This window comes from Schistocerca nitens, chromosome 4, assembly GCF_023898315.1.
Source record: "Schistocerca nitens isolate TAMUIC-IGC-003100 chromosome 4, iqSchNite1.1, whole genome shotgun sequence".
Taxonomy (NCBI): Eukaryota; Metazoa; Arthropoda; class Insecta; order Orthoptera; family Acrididae; genus Schistocerca; species Schistocerca nitens.
Window position 1 is genome coordinate 95,046,718 of NC_064617.1, and position 16,661 is coordinate 95,063,378.

Below are 16,661 nucleotides of genomic sequence, written 5' to 3' on the forward strand. Positions count from 1 at the left end.
ACTCGACTCGGGTTCCTCGGGTCGGGCCTGCTATACCCCTACCCCACTCCGGTGCGGGCGGCCGCGTGGCTTCGACCTGCCATTGGTCACCCATTCAAGGCCGATGTAGGAGCATCGGCCGCTCGCGAGCAACACAGCCGGCTCGGGAAATTGCTCTCGAAATTCCGTTCCAGACATGCCACGCCCTATCAAAGTCTCACTAAATTACGACAATGGACCCGGTCTCTTCGTGGTAGCTGGCCACCCTACGAAACCCGACACCGTTTCTGTTAGATGTGTAAGTTCTCTCGCTCCGTATGTTCTTCAAAAACCATTAACTCAAGGGATGAGCCATTTCATATTTCAGTAAGGCTGAATTATTACAGGAGTCACTCCAAAAGAAATGCACACTATTTTTTTAAAAATCAATCTTTCATTCTACATGTTTGAAAGTTTTATAGTGTGTAGATACATCATTTAGGGACAATATTTTCATTTCTCCACATACCTTCCATCCCTCTCAACTGTCTTACGCCATCTTGGAACCAGCGCCTGTATACCCGCACGGTAAAATTCTGGACCAGCCTGTTGGAGCCACTGTTTGGCAGCGTGCACAAGGGAGTCGTCATCTTCAAACCTTGTTCCACGAAGAGAGTCTTTGAGTTTCCGAAAGAGATGATAGTCACATGGAGCCAGGTCAGGACTGTAAGGCGGGTGTTTCAGTGTTGTCCATCCGAGTTTTGTGGTCGCTTCCATGGTTTTTTGACTGACATGTGCCCGTGCATTGTCGTGCAACAGCAAAACATCCTGCTTTTGCCTAAGTGGTCGAACACGACTCAGTCGAGCTTGAAGTGTCTTCAGTGTCGTCACATATGCATCAGAATTTATGGTGGTTCCACTTGACATGATATCCACAAGCAAGAACCCTTCGGAATCGAAAAACACCGTAGCCATAACTTTTCCAGCAGAGGGGTGGTTTTGAATTTTTTTTCTTGGGTGAATTTGCATGATGCCACTCCATTGATTGCCTCTTCGTCTCTGGTGAAAAATGATGGAGCCATGTTTCGTCACCTGTCACAGTTCTTCCAAGAAACTCATCTCCACCATTCTCGTAGTGTTCCAAAAGTTCGCTGCATACCGTTTTTCTTGTTTCTTTGTGAGCCACTGTCAACATCCTGGGAACCCACCTGGCACAAACCTTATTTAACGCCAACACTTTCAGTATTCTGTAAACACTTCCTTCCCCTATCCCAACGTAGCGTGACAATTCGTTCACTGTGATGCGTCTGTCAGCAGTCACCAATTCGTTAACTCTCTGCACATTGTCTCGAGTGTGTGCAGTACGAGGCCTGCCGCTGCGAGGACAATCCTCAATATTGCCGTGCCCGCTTTCATCAGGTAACCTGCTTGCCCACCGACTAACTGTACTTGTACTTCGATCGACAGCAGCATTTCCATACACCTTTTTCAACCTATTGTGGATGTTTCCCACTGTCTCATTTTCACAGCATAGGAATTCTACGACAGCACGTTGCTTTTGACGAACGTCAAGTGTAGCAGCCATCTTGAAGGCATGCTGTGACGACGCCACTCGCAGGAACAGGTTGAACTAAGTTTGAAAACAAGGATGTATCTACTCACTGGAAAACTTTCACACATGCAGAATGAAAACTGTATTTTTACAAAAATAGTGTGCATTTATTTTGGAGTGACCCTCGTAACAACAGGATGACAAATATATTGACGCACTCCTCGTAATGGAGGAGCAAAATGGCTTTATTAACTACGATCTTGTAGTGACAATGGTACTATTGTACGATAGTTAACTGAAAAGAAGAGAGAATACGAGTTAGTTACCCACATCGCATTCACAGGCTAGAATCTGAGTTTGGAACATCATGGAAAAACGAGGGTATCCGAGACATTTAATACAAGTGATAAAGAGTTTAAATTAATATATACAAGGAAACAGACGCAGGTCCAATAAAGGATCAAGAAAGGATTCGACAGGGATCTGTCCTTTCACCTACTACTTATATAATACTTTTACGGGACTGATCACCCTGTAGTTTGGTCCCTTTCTCTCCAAACCAACCAACCATCCAACTGTTAGACACTGGAACTTGGGAGTTAAACAAAATGTCGGATTAACACCAATATACAGACGCACATGCATAAATATTCTGTTCTTTGCAGATGACCAAATAATTATTCTGACGATAGAAAATGACGTCATGTCTACTACACACCACCTAAATCAAATATGTAAAAATACTTCAGTAAAAAAGTTAAAGTAATGGCCTTCAAATGGAAATTTCCAATACGTTCCAAATAGTTGTTCTACTACATATAAATAGTTGATCTACTACATAAACAGATAATCGAAAAGGTGTCATATTTTTAGTTGTTAGGCTACGATAGTAGCTACGAACATAAAAACGACGTCACTAATATATTAAATAAGTTTTAAGTGACACATGGAATACCATGTGGCAAGACAAGAAAGAATACAAAACTAACATTTTACAAAGTAGTGGCTACCACTTTTCTGTCATTTCGAAACGAATGTCGAACATAACTGAAAAAGACAAAAGAGGAATACAATCTGCTGGAAGGAGATTTTTAAGGAAAGTTAAGGGATCTGCCCTCAGAGAGGAAATACAAAAGAATGCAATTTATACTGTATAAAAGAGAAAATAGAATTGGGATGTATAAAACCAAAACATTGCAACGGAATAACAGAATGAGTAGGGACAGATCAGTTAGACAAGTAATCAATTACAAACCAATAGAAAAGAGAGACGTAGGATGACCGATGGCTTCAGTGAAGACTAAACAGGCTAGAAGAAGAAAAAGAAGGAGAAGGTCTTATTAAGAAGCTCTTTTTAGATTTCAACAGTTTTTATCACAAAGATTTGTCATTATCAAAGCATTACTGATCCTCTTTTACCAAACGTTGTATGAGGGAGTGCTGAAAAGTAATGCCTGCAAATTTTGTATCCTGTTGTCAAGATAGGTTTAGGTGTAATATGTCATGCACATTACGCAATCGACTTTCCCGCCTCGCTGGCGTAAGTTGCAACCGTCTGCCGCTAGAGGGCTCCGGACTGTAGCGTCACTAGCGTGAAGATGGCGGTGTGTAAAGTAACTTATCGATGTACTGCGAGACTCTCTGTAAACTGAAAGCACGAATTCGAAGAGTTCGTCCACACATGGAGCATTTTCTCCTTCAGCTCGACAATGCCCGACAACACACACGAGCGCTGCGACATCTGCAGAAATCGGGCGGCTAGGGGTTCACTGCCATCAATCATCCTCCATACAGTCCAGACTTGGCCCCATCCATTTTCGTCTGTTTCCAGATATTGAAGCACCTCTGGCCGTGCTTGGGGTCTGGACCCCTCCACCATTCTCCACACCTATAAATCCCTCATCTGCCGTATCCCCTGCTACGCCCACCCTGCATGGATCTCCACCCCCTCCCCCTTCCTTTTACAAATCTCTTCGAATCCTAGAATGCCATGCGCTCCGCCTCGCCTATCGCATCCGTCTCCCCCCCCCCCTCCCACTCACACACACAGATCATGTATGACCTTATTCCATTCCTACACCTCCTCCTTTTCCTCGAACGGATACGGATCCTCTACACCTCCCATAAACTTGATCCCCCTCACCTGCTTGTCTCTCCCGTCCTCTCCCAGCCCCGTCTGCTGCCGTGCCTGTATTCCCATGTCCCACCTGCTCTCCATCTCTCCACTCTCCATACCCTCGCCCAAGGTGGCTTCCACCACCTCCCCCTCCCTGATGATGCCTTCATCCCCTACATCTACCCCTCCTACCAACTTTGATCCTCCCCTTCCACACCCTGTGTTTCTATCCTTAGGGCACCCTCTCTCCCTTCTCTCCCTCCTTCCTTCCTCCCCCCTTCCTCCTCGGGCTTCCCCTACCCCCCCCCCGTACATTCTTTCCTCCCCCTCCCATCTCCACTTCCAATGGCATCTACACACTCCCCTCTCCCTCCTCCCCCACCTTTTCCCCTTTTGGCAGGTCCCTGGACTCATACACGTCAAGTGAACATTCGCGCGCCGGAGATCATAATCATCATTTCTTTGTGTGTGCCGTCGTGTAAGTGCTTCAGTGTTTCACTGCCCATGCTCCATCGTTCATGTGTATCATTTCAGTCATCAGGATTCGTGTACAAGCGCTAAACGTTTTTTCTTTTACTACACCTGTGAACGGCTCCGTGTATTTTACTCATGTGTCTACTGTTTTTTGTCCATCATTATGTTCTGTTTTTTGTGTCTTCCTTGTTTCTATTTGTACTCTCTATGGCCGAAGATCGGCGTAATATTGCCGCTGCTGGCCCACCTTTTGTATAAGGTGTTAAAATAACAATAAAGAAAAAAAAACTTAAAGCACTGTAGAGGACCTCAGTGGATAGTGATGAAGTGGTGCAAGCAGAGGTGAGGTTGTCACTCCATCAACCAAGTCAAACATTCTACACTGACGGTATCAACAAATGGTCTCTTGGGAGAAACGTGTTGGTCGCCAGGGTGGCTATGTTGAGAAATAAATATGTAGACACGGAAAATAAACTCATAGGATGTTAATAAAGTTAGTTTTATTTAAAAAGCTTTAAGAGTTTTCGCATGGAAAAATCGCAGGCATTACTTTTCAGCATGTCCTCGTATTTTAGGCATTCCTGAATTCGTCACTTTCTTTCATACTGTTTCAAGGGGAGTGGTGGGGGGCGGGGGGGGGGGGGGGGGAGGCGGGACAAAGGCATAAACCTGAAATCAAGGTTATAACGCTTGGCAGAAACTGTTCGTAAGATCTCAGAAATATTTCATTCATTAAACGTAAGTTTTGGAGAAGAAAAGAAAGAGCGAACGACACAACACGTACAATCGCTTTAATAATTAAAGAACCGAAGTGAAAATGTGTGTGGGCCAATATTCGTTTTTACCTGAAATTCAGTAACACTGATCTTCGATGCCCTAACGTTATGTCCGATACAGCACAGTCATACCATCTAACATCACAAATTCTTGACAGACAGACTCTTTTTCTGCTACCAACCTTCCTCATTTTTTGTAGCCTTTGCTGTACAAAATTTCGTCGACGTGCTTCAAAATATACTCCACTTGACGCAAAAGGCCGAAAGCTATCTTCTGTAATGGTCCGTTAAACGGAGAGTACGAGTTCTCTCATTGTTAAAAAAAAACCCACACATGTTAATGGTGCCCACGGGATTATACACTCCTGGAAATTGAAATAAGAACACCGTGAATTCATTGTCCCAGGAAGGGGAAACTTTATTGACACATTCCTGGGGTCAGATACATCACATGATCACACTGACAGAACCACAGGCACATAGACACAGGCAACAGAGCATGCACAATGTCGGCACTAGTACAGTGTATATCCACCTTTCGCAGCAATGCAGGCTGCTATTCTCCCATGGAGACGATCGTAGAGATGCTGGATGTAGTCCTGTGGAACGGCTTGCCATGCCATTTCCACCTGGCGCCTCAGTTGGACCAGCGTTCGTGCTGGACGTGCAGACCGCGTGAGACGACGCTTCATCCAGTCCCAAACATGCTCAATGGGGGACAGATCCGGAGATCTTGCTGGCCAGGGTAGTTGACTTACACCTTCTAGAGCACGTTGGGTGGCACGGGATACATGCGGACGTGCATTGTCCTGTTGGAACAGCAAGTTCCCTTGCCGGTCTAGGAATGGTATAACGATGGGTTCGATGACGGTTTGGATGTACCGTGCACTATTCAGTGTCCCCTCGACGATCACCAGTGGTGTACGGCCAGTGTAGGAGATCGCTCCCCACACCATGATGCCGGGTGTTGGCCCTGTGTGCCTCGGTCGTATGCAGTCCTGATTGTGGCGCTCACCTGCACGGCGCCAAACACGCATACGACCATCATTGGCACCAAGGCAGAAGCGACTCTCATCGCTGAAGACGACACGTCCCTCCATTCACGCCTGTCGCGACACCACTGGAGGCGGGCTGCACGATGTTGGGGCGTGAGCGGAAGAAGGCCTAACGGTGTGCGGGACCGTAGCCCAGCTTCATGGAGACGGTTGCGAATGGTCCTCGGCGATACCCCAGGAGCAACAGTGTCCCTAATTTGCTGGGAAGTGGCGGTGCGGTCCCCTACGGCACTGCGTAGGATCCTACGGTCTTGGCGTGCATCCGTGCGTCGCTGCGGTCCGGTCCCAGGTCGACGGGCACGTGCACCGTCCGCCGACCACTGGCGACAACATCGATGTACTGTGGAGACCTCACGCCCCACGTGTTGAGCAATTCGGCGGTACGTCCACCCGGCCTCCCGCATGCCCACTATACGCCCTCGCTCAAAGTCCGTCAACTGCACATACGGTTCACGTCCACGCTGTCGCGGCATGCTACCAGTGTTAAAGACTGCGATGGAGCTCCGTATGCCACGGCAAACTGGCTGACACTGACGGCGGCGGTGCACAAATGCTGCGCAGCTAGCGCCATTCGACGGCCAACACCGCGTTTCCTGGTGTGTCCGCTGTGCCGTGCGTGTGATCATTGCTTGTACAGCCCTCTCGCAGTGTCCGGAGCAAGTATGGTGGGTCTGACACACCGGTGTCAATGTGTTCTTTTTTCCATTTCCAGGAGTGTATGTCAGCTAAATCTCGTATTGCACCACGGAAGCCACAATTATTGGCCAGTAAGTCGCTGTGTCTGTTGTCTTTCCGCATCTGCCGGAAGACCGCAAAGTATTTCTTGGTCCATTTACAGGACTTGTCCTGTTTAAATTGCAGCCCGCCTCTGTTTCATTGTCGCTCCAGTCACAATTACGTCTTCTACCCAATTTTTCCCCTTACCAATTTATTTGCTATCCTGGCTCTTCTAGTAATTTCTATAAATCCTCTGTGCACGTATAGCTGAGAAATTCTCACTATTAATTTTTTTAACTGTTCAGCCATGTCTCAGTGATGTAAGTCGAAACTTCAAACACTCACTGACACTCATCGTAAACTTGCATTTTGAAACATACCAGAAAGTTAGATCTGAAAACTATCTGAGTTTATCAATAGAATGCCAGGCCACTTTTACTCTCCTGTTTTCTTTCCCTGTCCATCCATTCATGGTCCTTAGGTACAGTAAACGCAAGTATTCGCAAACTGGTTGTATGACTTCATTGTTAATTTGTAGTATTTTATTTTCGATGTGTTAATAATATTACTTAAGTTTTGTCTTACTATAATTTATTATCAAGTCTCTGTGTGAGAACGAATTTGTCTGTTTTACCGACATTGTCATTTTTTGTAAACCAATACACAAAAAATGTAGCTCCGGCACGTTTTCTGGTTCGCTAAGTCAAAGGTGGTAGCGAATAGCAGAAAAGAAAATAGCGAGTTGCTAAACATGAAAACAGTAATAGTCGGAAAATTGAACTAATTCTCTGTCTTGTTGAAGAAATTTAAGTGATGCTGCCGAAGAACCAGACGTACACTGCGGTAGTATAGCATCCTGGGGTGGGGAACTTTTGCTGTGACGTGAGAGCGAAGGTTCTGAAATACACTCCTGGAAATTGAAATAAGAACACCGTGAATTCGTTGTCCCAGGAAGGGGAAACTTTATTGACACATTCCAGGGGTCAGATACATCACATGATCACACTGACAGAACCACAGGCACATAGACACAGGCAACAGAGCATGCACAATGTCGGCACTAGTACAGTGTATATCCACCTTTCGCAGCAATGCAGGCTGCTATTCTCCCATGGAGACGATCGTAGAGATGCTGGATGTAGTCCTGTGGAACGGCTTGCCATGCCATTTCCACCTGGCGCCTCAGTTGGACCAGCGTTCGTGCTGGACGTGCAGACCGCGTGAGACGACGCTTCATCCAGTCCCAAACATGCTCAATGGGGGACAGATCCGGAGATCTTGCTGGCCAGGGTAGTTGACTTACACCTTCTAGAGCACGTTGGGTGGCACGGGATACATGCGGACGTGCATTGTCCTGTTGGAACAGCAAGTTCCCTTGCCGGTCTAGGAATGGTAGAACGATGGGTTCGATGACGGTTTGGATGTACCGTGCACTATTCAGTGTCCCCTCGACGATCACCAGTGGTGTACGGCCAGTGTAGCAGATCGCTCCTCACACCATGATGCCGGGTGTTGGCCCTGTGTGCCTCGGTCGTATGCAGTCCTGATTGTGGCGCTCACCTGCACGGCGCCAAACACGCATACGACCATCATTGGCACCAAGGCAGAAGCGACTCTCATCGCTGAAGACGACACGTCCCTCCATTCACGCCTGTCGCGACACCACTGGAGGCGGGCTGCACGATGTTGGGGCGTGAGCGGAAGAAGGCCTAACGGTGTGCGGGACCGTAGCCCAGCTTCATGGAGACGGTTGCGAATGGTCCTCGCCGATACCCCAGGAGCAACAGTGTCCCTAATTTGCTGGGAAGTGGCGGTGCGGTCCCCTACGGCACTGCGTAGGATCCTACGGTCTTGGCGTGCATCCGTGCGTCGCTGCGGTCCGGTCCCAGGTCGACGGGCACGTGCACCTTCCGCCGACCACTGGCGACAACATCGATGTACTGTGGAGACCTCACGCCCCACGTGTTGAGCAATTCGGCGGTACGTCCACCCGGCCTCCCGCATGCCCACTATACGCCCTCGCTCAAAGTCCGTCAACTGCACATACGGTTCACGTCCACGCTGTCGCGGCATGCTACCAGTGTTAAAGACTGCGATGGAGCTCCGTATGCCACGGCAAACTGGCTGACACTGACGGCGGCGGTGCACAAATGCTGCGCAGCTAGTGCCATTCGACGGCCAACACCGCGGTTCCTGGTGTGTCCGCTGTGCCGTGCGTGTGGTCATTGCTTGTACAGCCCTCTCGCAGTGTCCGGAGCAAGTATGGTGGGTCTGACACACCGGTGTCAATGTGTTCCTTTTTCCATTTCCAGGAGTGTAGTTAGTTAGTTATTAGTTTCATGCTCCGTGGATCATATGAATGATTAATCGTAATGATGTGGAATGAGTCACTTTACATTCACATTACACATTCATGTGTAAATAAGGCTACATGCTGATCATTTACTATTTTTTCTTTGAATAGAGCTGTGAGTTAGCAATTTCTATCCTCCAGCTTACACACTACAAAAATAAAATTTTTCTAGGGAACAGAAGGAGTTGTCAAGGAGAAACTTTTTCAATTGATTTTCAAATTTGACTTTGCTGTCTGTCAGATCACTTCGTAAGTGATCAAAACTTTTGACAGCAGCAATTTGCACCCCTTCTGTTGGTTCAAATGGCTCTGAGCACTATGGGACTCAACTGCTGAGGTCATTAGTCCCCTAGAACTTAGAACTAGTTAAACCTAACTAACCTAAGGACATCACAAACATCCATGCCCGAGGCAGGATTTGAACCTGCGACCGTAGCGGTCATGCGGTTCCAGACTGCAGCGCCTTTAACCGCACGGCCACTTCGGCCGGCGCACCCCTTCTATGTTCTATAGACAATCTTAATGTGGAGTAATGAATGCCATTTTTTCTGGTATTGTAAATATGCATGTCTTGTTACTTTTGAACTGCCGGAGATTATTTACAACAGATTTCATAAGAGACTACATGTATTGTGCGCCAGTAGTCAAAATACCTAACTCTTTAAACCGATGTCTACTCACAACCAGACTGTCACATTTCAACCAAACCTAGACCTCAGGCTAAGCTTTAGATCACACTGTCACCACAACAAGCCTTATTGTTTTCACATTCGTTCGCTACAACAACTCTCAGACTACCTGCGAGAATCCACTTACTCATCAAACGCCATAGGCTTCGCGGAAGTGTTATTCAACGCGAGCGTTTCAACCTCCATCTGGCCAAAGCGGCCATGGGAGTAAGGTAAGAGAGATTAGGCCGAGTGCCGAGACATGCAGACAGTAATTTTTCTCTCGCTCCGGACGCGAATGTAGTAGGACACAAAGTTATTGGTATTCGTCTCTCCGCCATGCACTACGCAAAAACTACCAAGAACACAAGCAGGTGTGGACGTAGTTGCGGAGTTCTGCTGGAAACAAGCCACGTGAAAATAAGTCAGCGGAAAACTCCTACCAGAAGAAGGGGTGTCCTGGCGTGTCTTCTCCATTACCTACGCATTCGGAGATTTGTCTTCCCCCACCTCTATGACATCAGGTGGCTCGTCAAGAAATGTGTTTCTACTTGGTAGATGCAGGTGCTTCGTTGCCCGCCACTCTTTCTACGTTGGACGTCCATCTCGCTATCTCCCGCTTGTGACACAGGAGTAGGATGTGACTTCGTATTTGTTGTTAGCTTTCGACCCGTATTCCAGTTGCATACTACACGGGAGGGTTTCCCTCCCTGTTTAGCCAACAAGCCGTTACTTCTTACGTATCTGGAGATCGATCCGACATATTCCGAGAATCAGTTATAACGTTTCAACTGAGAGTAGCAAAAGCCCCCGTTATCCGTAAAAGTATTCCTCGTTGCATCTCGTTGATTCTCCGTCCCGGTGTTATAAGCAGGTGTCTGTGCGCCCTAGAACTTGCACAATATCGCGGTTAGGACTGAACCGTGATTTATTTTCAAAGAATATTCTTAAGAATTTATTTTATTTACTATCGATTCATCAAGAACGTTAACACATTTAATCACACTGTGTAAGCGAGGAAGTATTTGCCAGGGAGTAACTGATGAAATCATAACTAAATTCCTTTTAACAAATGGGAATTTTATTCACTTTAATAGTGCCTAAAAGCATTTTTTAAAAGAAACAGATTTAAAATTATAATCAGAAAGCACCCTCTAAATATCAAAGTTACAATTTATTCTGAGGCAGAAAGAAACAAGTTTTGACTGTATGAGGTTTCGGGCAGAGAACCTTGCCGCTTCCTTTTGACACGGCCGTACTTACGACCGCCCACAACAGCCTCTGAAAGACTACACTGGTGCAAATCTGCAACACACCAGATAACTTTAAACTAAGGATTTTAACAATTTACACAAGCACACAAACTATGCACCCCACATAGAACAGATGGAAAAGGTACAAAACACTAACAATTAAAATATTAACCTTGCCACCGAAGGTGCAACTTGATTTTAACTTCTAAGAAAAGTCTTACGGTGAAAGAGTGGCAACTTTATATACTAAAATGCTCGTTTAAATAAAAGCCCATGAAATGCAATCTTATATAAAATTCTACAAGGTTGGCCAAACAATAGTTAAGATGCTCTACAGTACACAGATACCGCCTCTCAAGATCATAGGCAATAATTGGTAGGGAGATTACCGAACAACCCGAACCGCAGGTTGCTCTAACCCGCCCCTACTCCAAAAGGGAAAAACGGACCACCCAATTTATAAACAACGACCTTCTCGAGGGTGGGCAAACGGAGAAGAATGGTGGGACGACCCCAAAGCAAAACGGCTGGTGACCTTACCAAGAAAACAAGTAGAATTTAACAAAAGTAAATCAAACAACATATCACCATTCACTTAACTTCTAATAAACTGCGATTTCTCGAGAAGACCTGGCGCAGCACCCCCAAATCGCTCTCCCGAACCGTCCGCTGCCAGCCGCTTCAATGGACGCAGGAAGGCGCGCCAATCTCCCGTCTCACGGCGTCGCAGCTCGCACCGGTCAGATTGATGTCGTGGGTTGACTCCTGTTGCTCTCGTGTCGACCGCGAAGTCACTACGCCTCGCTATACGCCGCGGCCAAATGGACTCACGTGGCGACCTCACATGCGACGACGCACAAGAGGGACAAGTCATCTTGTGTCTCAGTGCGCGACCGACCAACCGATCGATCGATCGAACCGCCAATGACCATTGCTTGAGCAAACTCGAGCAGACTGGCGGCCTAACGCGCAGACTCAGATGCAGGAACAAAGCCCCGACCGGGCGACCACTCGCTGAGTTCTCTTACTGGCGGAGTGGAAAGACTAATTTTGCCGGCTTTAAAGGTTGATCCGAACGACAGACATACTAGCACTCCGAACGACAGACAGACCCTACCTGCCTATCAAATGCGGACGAGAGACAGACTAGCAAGCTGGGGACGAGAGACTGATCCAGACTGACCACCTGGCGAGCTCATAGCGCCCCTTAAATGCACGTGAACAGGCTACCTTCCCCTTTCACACCAGAGGGAGACACCAAAGCTGCGATTGCCACAGCGGCGCCACCGCCAGAAACGGAGGGCGACTGCTTCACACTACGCGCTGCAGCGCGCTCTTGAAAACAGCAATTTTTACCACGGCTCAAGGACAGTGTCATTATGCAAGATGTATCAAAAAGATCATCCGATTTTTAAAAAATCATAACTATGTTATTTGAAATGTGTGCGTGAACAACGTACTGTTGGAAAGAGCAAACGCTAGAGTTTTGCATGGTTCCCGCTAGGTAGCAGCAGTGTGCGCTCACTTCATTTATAGTAAAAAATGGTATCGGGACAACAGAAAGCGTTTTGTGTTCTACGTATTGCGCAGTGCGGGTTAGTAGTAACTGCTCAGTGTGACTTTCGTGCTAGGTATGGTGTTGATCCTCCTACAGTACAGAGCATTAGACAATGGCATGAACAATAACGAGAAACAGGTTGTTTGCGTAAAGGCAAATCGCCGGGCCGTCTACGAGTGTCTGACACGCATCCGCCATAGATTCACAAGGAGTCAGTAGATATCCATTCGCCGGACAGATCGACAGCTCAACATGCTCCCGGTGTTCGTCTGGCATGTGTTGCGTAAACGTATACACGTAAAAACACACAAAATTCAGGCACTGCAAGCTCTTCGTGAAGGTGACAAGCCAGCCGGAGTGGCCAAGCGGTTCTAGGCGCTACAGTCTGGAGCCGCGCGACCGCTACCGTCGCAGGTTCGAATCCTACCTCGGGCATGGATGTGTGTGATGTCCTTAGGTTAGTTAGGTTTAAGTAGTTCTAAGTTCTAGGGGACTAATGACCTCAGCAGTTAAGTCCCATAGTGCTCAGAGCCATTTGAACCATTTTTTTGAAGGTGACAAACAATAATGTCTGGAGGTTTGTAATTTCGTTCTCTGCAAGATGGAGGATGGCAGTTTGCTTCCACACTTAGTGTTTAGTGACGAGGCAACATTTCATTTAAATGGAAAGGAGTGAGAATATGGGGGCACGGAACAATCACATGAAGTTGTGCAAAACGAAAGGGACTCCCCACAATTTAATGTGTTCTGTGCAGTTTGACGGGAAAAGGTGTATGGTCCATTTTTCTTTGCCAAGAACACTGTTACAGGAAGTACATATCTCGATGTGCTTGAAAACTTTCTTTTCCCACTGTTTCAGACTTATTCGAACCATTTCGTTTAGCAACAGGATGGGACACCGCCACATCGACATCTGAAAGTGCGGAAATTTTTAAACCAAAGGAATACTGAACGATGGATCGGTCGCACTGGACCAAATGATTCAGCCTTATGTTACCGGCCTCCAAAGTCACCAGATCTGACTGTATGTGATTATTTCATGTGGGGGTTTATAAAAGACTCCGTTTATGTGCCTCCGTTACCAATAACTATGAATTAACTGAGACATGGCATAACAGCAGCTGTGGAAGCTGTAACTTAAGACATGCTAGCTGCAGTGTGGGAGGAATTTGAATACCGCATTGACATATGTCGTGCATCTCAAGGAGGGGGGGGGGGGCATATTGAACACCTAAGAAAAGGTATGAACTTTTTGAGTTCCTCGTTCATCAAAACAACAAAATTCTTTGTAAATTTTTATTAGTTTCAGAAATACAGACGTACCAAATCGAATGATTCTTTTTGACACACCCTGTATATCCTTACTGCTCACATAGCAATCGTAATTGGCTGGCCTCTTGCTCGTCCAAGAAGGTATTTGTAGACGGACTTCGTTTTTATTGACTTTTTGAATGGTTTCAAGAGCGTCAACAGTGAGGATATATCAGGAAACTCCAGCCAAACCCAAGTAAAACAGAGGTAAAAGCGTTTCATCTCCATTGTAAAGAGGCACCCAGGAAGTTATTAAGTGCTAGTTGATGAAATCGAAGTTCCTCATAACTGCTCCGATAAATATTTAAGTGGCAGTCTCGATCGGACACTTTCATGTATGCAGCACTGCACGTAAGAACAAGCCTAGGTCAAGAGTTAAGTTGCTCCAGAAAACAGCCGTAAACAACTGAGGAACGATTCAGTACACTAAGCAATGATGCAATTTCACATATATGTTCAACTGTTGAATATTCTGCACCTGTAGCGAAAAACAACATACATACAACTAAGAGATACGTACATCTGAACGAGATCATGAGCATCATTAATGAACACTATCACGTCTACTTTCATTCAGTGGTTGCTTATTATATCCATTATTACTCATTTCAGCTTCCAAAGAAAAGCTGCCAAGTTACAAATTCTGCAGAAGGCAGAGTCTCTTAAAAACACAGTTCTCAAAAGCGCTATCCAGAATCCACCGTCTATATGCCTTAAGTCATGCAAGTCACCATAGTTCGGTCTTCAGGCAACAGACGTTTTCGATGTCACCGAGAAGAGGAAAGAACACTGGAATATAAATCCAGCCCAGACAAGAGACAGCAAAATTATTTAAATATCCCTGTATTAGGTTTAGGACATCAAGTGACATGTCTCAAACTGTACCAAAGTAGTGATTTGTGTCATACCCTTAATAAAAGGTATTGATTATATTTTATTGTGTTGCTCCATTCCTGTTGTGCCGCGCTGTCAAGCAAGTGTTTAAGTTGATAGTTATAGTGTGCAATCTGTGTTCTTTGACAAACTGTAGCAGTAAAACAGTTTTTCTACCACGGTGGATGTTTGGGCTGTACTAGCAGTAGCATTCAGTTCCACATTCCCTACGAAAGAAAACTGAATAAAATTAATTTCATAATTGCAGTCACAGTTTCCGGTTGCCGTCAGAATTCGAGGTCTGTTGACAGTAATGTCAAACAGAACGGATTACTAATTAAACAGTCGTAACACTACAAAGGGTACTAGGAAAGTTTTGCAATACATCTTTATTTACTTAATTTTTCGAAGTAATTTTCGACACATTAAGCACATCTCTCTATCCTCCGAAACCAATCCCTAAGCCAGTTCTTCCAAGTTTCTGTACGGAATAAGCCACACTTGCTGTCCCAGGCCCTCAGGTGGTCCTCATCACTTGACGTCTGCACTTAGCTTCATTTTCACATGCGGGAACAGTGCAAAGACAAGCAACAAGGCCTGGAATGTAAGGAGGGTGCTCAAGAAGTTTCAGTCCTGTACCCCGCAAAAATTCGGTGCATGTTTTGGCGCGGTGAGTTGGATCGTTGTCTTGATGGAGGAACCAAGTGTACATTCTTGACTTAAGTTCTTCAAATATTGGATGACTTTGGGCAGGCTCTGCTCAGTGTATCGCTTACCTGTGACTGTCTTCTGTGTGTCCAATACAACACGATCCGCAATTCCACTCGATCAAAAAAAAAAAAAGCAGCTATCATTTTTTCCTTTACTGATCGGGATTTTCTGACAGCCACAGGTGTGTTATAATCTTCAAAGACCCTAACTTTGTTTTGAGTCATAGTCGGCACGTCATAATAGTACAGCCAAGCGTCGTTACCTGTCATGATGCTATTCACATACTGAGACTGTCCCTTGGAAAACTTCTTTAACATCTCCCGGCACCGAGTCAAACGTCATCTGCTCTTCCATCACTTTACGCGGCACCCAGAGACAACAAAGTTTCTTTACTTGCAACTGATTATGCAGAATCGAACGAATTCGTGGTACACTTAGTCCTAAGGTATCCTCTAACTGCTTATAGGTCACTTGCCTCTCATCGTCTAGCACTTTTTCCTCACAGCGTCAGTGTTTTCCTCTGTAACTGATGATCGTGGCCTTCCCATCCTCTCAGCGTCCTCCAGAGCGAAATTTTCTCTTTTAATGCTCTGTTACAACCTGACTATAATTGCACGATGTGGACACACCTCACCGAATGCAAGAGCCATTTCTTCACAGTACTGGTCTACGTTTAAACTACGCCCTAAGTGTACCGCAAAACTGCCCGAATATCACTTTGTGGCCACGATGCCATAGCAAGCACTTCAAACTTACCCTGTTAGTGAACGACTGCGCCCCACAGACTTAGCACAGCGGTTACAATGCGAGTATGGAGTATTCTCAGAACACTGCAACAATAAGCCTCCTACGACTTATTGTTGCGTCTTATCCCAAAACTTTCTTAACCCTAGGACGCCTAAGGGGGGGGGGGGGGGGGGGGGGGTTTCGTTGAACCCACAATTTTTATATGTCCCCTGCATTTGCCCAAGCAACTTTCATACTACATATTCCCTTCGAGTTATTGTTTGTTGGCTATTTTATGAAATGTTAGTGTCAATATATTTTATAGAAAATTCCTGCTTTGAAACCAAAAATAAATAAACTTATTATGGGTCCAACAACCCCCCCCCCCCCTCCTTAGGCTTCCATGCTATAGAAAATTTCCCTTAGTAGGATTTCGTATTTCTCATCTCTTCTTGTTGGTTGGTATTGTTGATATTCACAACAATCGGTTTACTTTCAGAGGAAGTGATTGTTGATGTCAGTCAGCTGTTATTTATCTTGTAAACTTGCAGTGAGTTAGT